The 8,538-nt window shown below is 37.9% G+C and overlaps 1 protein-coding gene across 1 annotated transcript in view; it reads left to right on the forward strand.

Moving 5' to 3' along the window:
* The first annotated feature begins 1,482 nt into the window (after positions 1-1,482).
* Positions 1,483-8,538, forward strand: part of TBL1XR1 (transducin (beta)-like 1 X-linked receptor 1) — a 62,108-nt gene continuing 55,052 nt past the window's right edge. Inside the window, exon 1 of the mRNA XM_009703757.1 lies at positions 1,483-1,549. The gene's annotated coding sequence lies outside the window, so the exon portion shown is untranslated. The remainder of the gene's footprint in view (positions 1,550-8,538) is intronic.

Raw genomic sequence — 8,538 nt, forward strand, 5'->3', positions numbered from 1 at the left:
CATTCTTCAGCATCCTCTGCAGCTCCTCTCACTTGCACTGTGAAGGTTACTTTTCTGCTTGCCTTGGTGGTATGGTGGGATCTTCTAAGAATAAAATAAGCCTGACTAGTGCGGCGCTTTTTTTTTTCCTTTTCTTTTTTTTTTTTTCCTCCTGGGTCCAAGATTTGCTTTATAATAAACCATTTCCTACTAGTTGATCTTGAAAATTACATGCAAGAACTTCGAGTTGATCATGAGACCCGAAAACCGTAGTTACTCTTTCCTTATAGTAAAAGTTTTTGAACGGAGTTTACAGATGCTTTGTAAATAGTTTAATCTAAAAATAGTCTGATAATACTTTATTAGTCACCCATGTCCATCTGTCACCCTTCCTGCTTTTTGAGTGGGCGATTAGATTATTTCCTAAAGAAGAGTAGTCTGACAAGTGTTTGTACAGAGAGCAACCACTCAAAAATACTAGTGTGAATAAAAATGGGTGTTATGGTGGATGGAGTTAACACATATTTGGACATCAAAATATGTTTGCTTATACGTCACTGTTTTATTGTTAGATGCATAAAATTATTATTAGTATGTAAAGAAAATCGCTGAAATGTAGGAGAGCATGGATTTTTTGGGGGTATGTTTTCATTTGATTTTTGAAGATGGAAGACTTCTCTTGAATATTGCACTAGGAAGACTTCTATTATGTACGTTGTCAAATGTTGCCGGCAACTAGTATGAGCTGTTTTTTTTAAATCTCTGAGTTCATTGTAGAAGTTGGTAACTATCTGAGTGCATAGGCACGCCGGTGTACATAAATGGAGTTTTGTAGTGCAATATGTGTTAGGAAAACAGGATGGTGTGTTTTGTTTGTGTGGAGTGTTTTTGTTTGTTTGTTTGTTTGTTTTTCCTACTTCACAGTGGATGTAACCATTTTGGAAGTCAAACTGCTGGAATGTTGATTTTTGTTTGGGGCTTTTCAGAGTGTTTAGAAGTCAGTAGCTGAGGTTTATTTCCAGAAGAACTTTGGCATGGGCAGAAGATGCTGTAAGCTGCCTACTTTGCCTAGTTAACTACCGAAAGCTTTTTCTGGAGAGCTAAGGCAAAATCCAGACATCAGGATTTTTATACACAGGTGGTTTTGTGTGTTTGTGCGCCTGCTGAATGGGTGCTACTGTCTAGAGGTCTAATGGTATAAGTGTTCATTCAGCAGGCTTATTTGTTCAAAGGTCTGTGTTTCAGGCTCCCCGCAGGAGCAGTTTGTGTGATGTGGGTAGTGACAGGATACATGCAAAACCCCAGCTCTCAGTGCTCTTCTGTGCCTGAGCACTGCTGCTCTAGGCTGTATACAAATTCAGTGGTAATCACACAACTCCTTGAACAGAGTAGGCTGCGAGAACCGTGAAGGCCCATACTTGATAACGTTTGATTGTGTTAACACCACCGTTTTCAAAATAATAAATATTAATGTTTCCTATTTTGTCTCCTTGTTTCCTTGTCAGCATCACTCTTCTGTGGCAAGAGGCACCTGAAAGGAAAACTTCCGCATATCAATGCACTGCCAATGGTAAGTACCTTTTTAACTGACTAAAAGTGGTATGGTTCCTTCCTGCAGATATACCATAAGCCAACTTGTACTGCAAACGGTATTTTTAGAAGAACTACTTTTTAGGACACAAGTGGATTATTTTGATTTTTTTAAGAAACATCTAGACCATTATTCTGTTTGACAAAAACATTACTATTGCACCTGGATTTTATCCTGTGAAAAGTAGGGCAGCATGTTAATTCTGAAGTGAGAAGTGGGACTTGACAATAACATAGCTCATCCTGTTGTAACGGGTTTTGCTTCCTCTTTTGGCTAAAAGCCTGTTGGGGGCGAGCTGTAGCCAAGCAGAGTGCTCTGTTGCCCCCACTTGGGTGCTCTCTGCAGTTTGTTTCAGTACTCAGTTTCTCCTGTTTCTTAAAAAAAACAAAAAATCATCTATGCAGCATCAGGTGTATTTTGCTTCAGCACATTTGACAGCATAAGACTAGTGAAGTTAAAATCTTAGCTCCTGTAGAAAGGAGCTTGGTTGATGCAATCTTCTTATTCCATCTCTGGAATTTAATCAATGTTACAGACTATTGGAAGTTTGTATTTGCAGACTGTCTTTATGGTTTACTTATACTTCTTGATAGTTGTGCAGATAGAAAGCAGAGGTGAGGTCTGAAGAGAAGAACTGGAACTTAGTGCTTCAGCTTTGGTCAAATAATCTTTTTTCAGCAGTTTTGGTAGCTTGTGTTGTCACAGTTGATGTGTACAAGAATGGTAACTGCAGCGTTAGCCTTAAGAAATGAATGCATAAAGTGCCAGCCTGAGTTTTGTATTTCGAGCATCTCTAGATCATTGTGCTCAGTACAGAAGTTAAAGGGATACTATTTCTAACCGCTAGCTTTGAAAACTCAATTTGGGATCTGAGAGCTGAGCTGGGTTCCTTTGGTTTGCGTGTGGACATGGATCTAAAGAACATGTAAATAAATTATAGCCTCGCTTACACGTTTGCAACTCCACTGTCTTTGCCCTGTGAGCAAAATGACACTCCAAGAGAGTTTGCTTGGATGTCACTGCTTTACTTTGAAACACAGTAAGCAATTCTGTTGGGCCTTGAAAACATCATGGCGTGAAATGTAATGCAGCATGTATTTTGGCACTAAGTAAAGCAAATATAACTCTGAAATCAGAAGAGCTGCACCAAGTATGTATGTCATTTAATAGTGTGATGTTTAAGCTCGGAGTTGGTATGTGTAAAGTTTATATTGATTCGGGATGAATTTCAGCTGGTGGGAACAGATTTCTTTGAGTGAGAAGGCATCATTTTTACCTGGTTACTTAGCCTGGTATTTTAACTTTCCAAAACTGAAACTAGCAGTGCTCTGAGCCTTTTCTATTATTGCTGAATTTTCATTGTTGTTGTTGACCTTTTTCCAACAACAAGCTACTCTGATTTCTTTTTATTTTCTATTAGTTGAGCATGTTTTTAGTTATGATTTAAAATACAGGTCTGTATTACTGCTTCTCTTAAAAACATGACTCATTCCATATTAACCTAGTCCTTATACTTCATAAAATTTTAAAATACTCAGAGACTGTACTTGAAATGTTACTGCATTTTGTCCCAATTTTCCCCCTACAAATTATATTAGAAATTCAGAATTGCACAGTCTCAAGGGCATGCTAGTTGTTACAGTGTTCATAAAACATACTCAACTGTTCCTTGTAGTGAAGTGAAATAGTCCCCACTCTTTTCTTTAAGGGCTGCTTTTGTGCTGTAAGTTGTTATATTTTATTATTCTAGAGATTTCTAAACAATTACTCACCTCTTAATTAACTTTGAAACTGTTTGTAGGTTTAAGAGACAAGCTAGACACATTTTTCATCATCCCAAAAGTAATCATAACTTAATCTGGATTATAGTAAAAAAGACTTTATTAGGTTTTTATTATGTTGTTTTTCTCTCTGATGTGTGTAGACAAAGTGTGGGCCAGAGGGTGAGCTGAAAAAAGCAGTTTGTGTTCTCACGAGCAGGACTTGGTTTAATTAGGCTACCCATGTTCAATACATATATTTGAATCAGAAATTCATTTCTGATTCCCCTGAGAAATGATACTAGCATTTTTCATCAGTTTTTTTAATCATGACTGTCAGTTCCATTTCTTAGTACTAAAAAAAGAGAAAAGTAAAACACAGAAGTTGCACATCCTCTTTTGTTTTTTCTTTGCCTTTCTATTTTAAAGGTAATTACAAGATGCTTATTTTTTGCATCATGTATGGTATGTTAACTGATAACTAAATAGGATAAAATATCTGTTACTTCTTAAAATCTTATTGTAAGTGTTGGCAATTTTTTTAAAATAAAATATATATATTGTGATATAGCCTGCTAAAAGAGAGTACATCTGTGTTCAGTGTGTTTAAGTTTTCCTTCTCATTCTTGCAGTCAACTGTAATGTTCCTCAGAGTCTCAAAGGAAAGATGCAAAGGCTTAACAAAAAAGGCCTGTTAAGTGAAGGAAAATTAGTGTATAATGCTACTTTTTCTAGGATTTTGAAGGTTCATTTAGAGGCTGATAACTGGGTACTTAACCCACGTTCAGAAGAATTAACGAATGTGTTGGAAATAAAAATCGAAAGCCCTGGCCCTTTGGCCTAAGCAAAAGATCACGTCAGGGTTTCCACAAAGGCTTTAGCAATTTAATTTTCTTGTTATGTGATGGAACAGGTGGCTTACCTGAGAGAGATTTTTCCATTGTAGCTTGCAAGGCTTCTCTTGCGAGTTTTAAAGCAAAACAGTTTGCCTTTCTGTCTTCTAGAAGTCATTGAAGCAGGCCTGCCTTTTTGTGTATGTGTGCGTATGCATAAATACGTGTGACAATATATGAGTGTGTTTGTGTGTGCGTATATCTATATGCACATATATATGGATATCTACATATATATAAAAAGGAGCATGCAAAACCCAGGAACTTACAGAAAGCTGGGAGGTACCAGTTTGGGACTCTGATACGACAGCTTGCAGCGATGGATTTAATTTCACAGGAAGTAACCAAAAAAGGGCTGTGAAGGAGTTGAGCAAGAAAGGCAACATCGTGACCTTCGAAGAGGCATCCTGAAAAACGCTATGCCCAAGTTCTCAGCTCCATCTTTTACTACATGGTTAGCGTGACAAAAATCAACACACTGATTGGTTGAAAAGGTCTCCTGCGGAAGAGAATAGACGATGTTATCAGTTATTACAAGCTGACACAGGGAAAGTCTGAGGATACGCAGTGAGCGCAAAGTTACTTAGTCTCCAGGAAAGCGGGATCATCAACAGCTAAGTCATGTCCTCATAGTCTTCAGTGAAATACACGTAGGTGTTTTAAATCCATTCTTTTCAATGCTGTCTACTTTTAGGTGATTATATCATACTGTGTTTTGAAGGTGTAACACACTCATTATGTATTACGTCAACTGTTCTTACATGTAAGAGACTTGTCCTAGAAGAACAACTCTGCAGGTGCTAAGTCTCTTGGGCCAGGAGATTCCATGGTGCAACACTTTAGTGTGATTATCTACCCAGTGGATTTAGCCCAGAAATGGCAAGAATGGTTAGAGCAGCTGGGGAAGACAAATAAGTCACTCCAAAGAAAAAAGGCGTTCATTGAAGGGATTGGAAGATGTCTGCAAAAGCTTCCCCAAGACTACAGTAAGACTTTTTCTTCGAACTCATTTGTGGTGCCTTCTCTAGTGTTGTCCTCTGAGCTTATCACTCCTTAGAAGACAGCTGAAGGAATAAATGAATATAACTGTTAGCCTGTGATTCCACAACAGCTAAACCCATCTAAATGCTGACCTGTCTGTCAGGTTAATCTTCTGCCAATCCATTGTGTTAAAACGTTTTCATGCAGAGGAAGACAAGCAAGGGAGAGGGCAGGAGCCTGCACCCAGAACTGGAGGAGTTGGGATTGGCATGGAAGCCCAGTCTCTGCTGGTGCCTACCAAGTACGGCGGGAATTCCATGCCACTAGCTCCAGAGTTTGCACTGGAATTGCAAAATTGACTTTGTTTCAACATGAGCTGAATATCATCTCACAGCTATAAGTATGTATGAAAGAATATCTGCGAGTGGGCAGATCTTTGAAAGATGGTAAAGCTGAATGTTGATTTTCACTATACTAAGAACAGGGACCCCTGCTTTCAAGAGTTTATGAAACTTGACAATACTTAAGATGTTGGCTGCAAGAAACATGAATTATTGCTTCAAAATAAATAACCCTGCAAGACTAAGGCCCTTACTCTTCAAATACATACACATGTGTGTACATGTAACTTTAAGTGTAGGAATAGTTCTTTTAAGATATAAATAAGGAGCACTCGCGTGCATAAAGCTAACCAAGCTTGAAAGTGCTTTCAACGGTAAGGCCTAAAAGTGCTCATGAAATTTATTGTTGAGGCTGTTGGTTGTACAGTTTACGGAGTACAGCTTTAAAAGGAGAAGAAAAATTTCTAGCAGTTTCTGAAATAGTCTAAGTGACAACACGAAATTTTGGACTGTTCTAGCCCTTCTGAAATCGGCGGATGCTATTATCCATGAAGGAAGGTGAAGTACAATGTATTTTGTCTGATAATCGGTTACGGCTGAACAATTATATTTCAGAGTTTTCATATGTAAGTTCTATTTACTGGATCAGCATGAATTAGCTGATCTAGTGGTATGTGTGTTGAAAAGGAAGTGCTAATAATGTGATAGAGAAGAAAAATTGTGTGGTGTGGTAGTGTGCATACTGTGATAAGCTTTAAAAATTTTATGTACTACTGCATTCTGATCCATTTTTTGAAGGGTTTTTTAATTTTCTGTTTCTTTACAAAAAGCAATTTAAACACACTAGTAAGATCCTTTTCTGCTTCAGAGGGAAAACACCCCTTGCCTCCTTTTTCTACCATTAGTTAAAGTTCACTACTGAATGAATCAACTGAAAGAGAAACTACTGTCCTTAAAAATTTTAAGAAGTGGTGGCTCTGTTTTGAAGTAGCATTTGTCAGAGAACTTTCTCTGCTGATTCTCGAAGCATTTTATAGTTCAGAAATAAGCTTTGACTAAGAATTCTCAGCAGAATCATAAATATGTAATTATCTGAACAGCCGGGATATTTGGCCTCTGGCAGGTGCCCAGTGCAGTGCAATCACAAGAGCAAAGGGAACTGGGCCAGTGTCTCAAACTAGGGGAACATCCTCTAAAGCAGGATGAGGGCCGTTGCTGTTCATTGCCTGTTGCCATTCCTAGGTTTTCAATCCTAAATGTACCTGAAAAGAGGCTGTTTCTGCTGCAATAGGTTGTCTTATGTTACAGTTTTTTTACTCTGTGGGTTTTTTTTCCTGTGTTTTCTTCCTCCTCCTTCACCTCCCTTGCCTTGTGTTTTTTCTGTCTTTACTGCTTTATACTGGTTTTGGTTCGATAGTTAATAGCAGCAGTAGTAGTGCAGTTAGCATTAGATTATATCTTACTTGATCAGCATGCCATCTGCTTTAGAGAAGAGGGAGATTTTGTGTTTCTGCTGTGGGTTCACTGCCATATGCTTTGGTGAAGTCGCATAACCTGAAACGACCCTTTTCCTGCTCTATTATATGAAAGAATTAGAAATACAGTGTTAAATGTTCTTGACATTGACTAAGTTTGTTGCATATTAAAAAAATTAAACTGAATGTTAGGTGTATGTGAAGTAGGATGTTCTAGAAAAAACCCAAGGACAGGCGCTTTTGTGTCCAAGCATGTGAGTGCTACCATCTGGAGAAGAGCAGGGCTTATTTCATGGAAGACCATGTTGATGTGTCACTTGTATCATCAGGTCTTTATCACGTTTTCCTTCTTGTCAGCAGAAGGTTGATATTATTAGTTTGAGTCAACAAAAGTAAAAGCTGCCCTCAGTTTCAGTGGTGTTGATGCTGGGAGGTAATGAATATTGCTGCAGAACAGCAGGAAGTCTGTAGGTTGGAGGGGAATGATGCTGAATAAACTGACTGATTTACTTGGGGGAAACTGAGGTCTGCTGGCCACCAAAGACCAGGGACCCTGCGTCTTCATGGCCATCAACATGGATGCCAGATCTAGAAGCCTGTACTTACATATGCCAAGTCTGTAATTCACCATATGAGTAGAAATAAAGATCATAGTCACTGGGTTAGTGCACCCATATTTGTAAATGAAGGTCATGTTGGCTGCTCTTACTGTGATTTAATGAACAAATATGCAAAACTATTCAAGACAAAGGATCTGAATCCTCCTAGGGTTGATACTGAGCATGTGTATATAGGATCAACATCGATGAATTTAATATTTGCGCACACAGGGGTATTGATGTCAAATGTGAGCCATAGTTGTATGATATTAAAGATATTAATGAAATCTTCCCCTTTCATTTAATTTCTTTTGGCTGTAGATGGATTGTCTTTTATTATGGGCTACATGTGTTTTAAAAATGTTTTATCATGCATTCAGGTGTTTGACGTCTGTTTCAAAAAAAGATAAACCCAGTAGCATAAATTAAGTTCAAGTCCATCATAATGATATGAAAATGAGAAGACTCTAATAAAGTAATAACCTGGCAAATAAGTGTTTGTAAAATCAGCCGTTTCACTCTTTTGTAAGCTTATTTTCTCTATTAGCATAGTCGACACTTTCTGTGAAAACAGCCATGCGCTTCTGGTAAAGAGAATACAGTAAGTCAAATGCATGTATGTATGGACTATGAAGAAAGGATTTTAAGTGCATGCTTATTAATGAGACTCTAGAATAAAGTCAGCGATGGTTAAAATGAATAGAGGGCAGATCAACCATCAGAGCAGATTCTTCCTTCATGAATAAAAGAAACAAATTTAAAACTATCAGGTACATAACACACAAATTAAGGGGAAAAATGGATGGTCAAAGGTTAAAGAGGGAATGAAAACACAAGTTTTATGGTCACAAGATCAAATGAGGCATTAGTTAATTTTCCTTTTTTTGGTGCAGTTCAGAAGGAGTTCACAGAACCGAAC

Source organism: Cariama cristata, unplaced genomic scaffold (assembly GCF_000690535.1).
Source record: "Cariama cristata isolate BGI_N322 unplaced genomic scaffold, ASM69053v1 scaffold397, whole genome shotgun sequence".
In the NCBI taxonomy this organism is placed as follows: domain Eukaryota; kingdom Metazoa; phylum Chordata; class Aves; order Cariamiformes; family Cariamidae; genus Cariama; species Cariama cristata.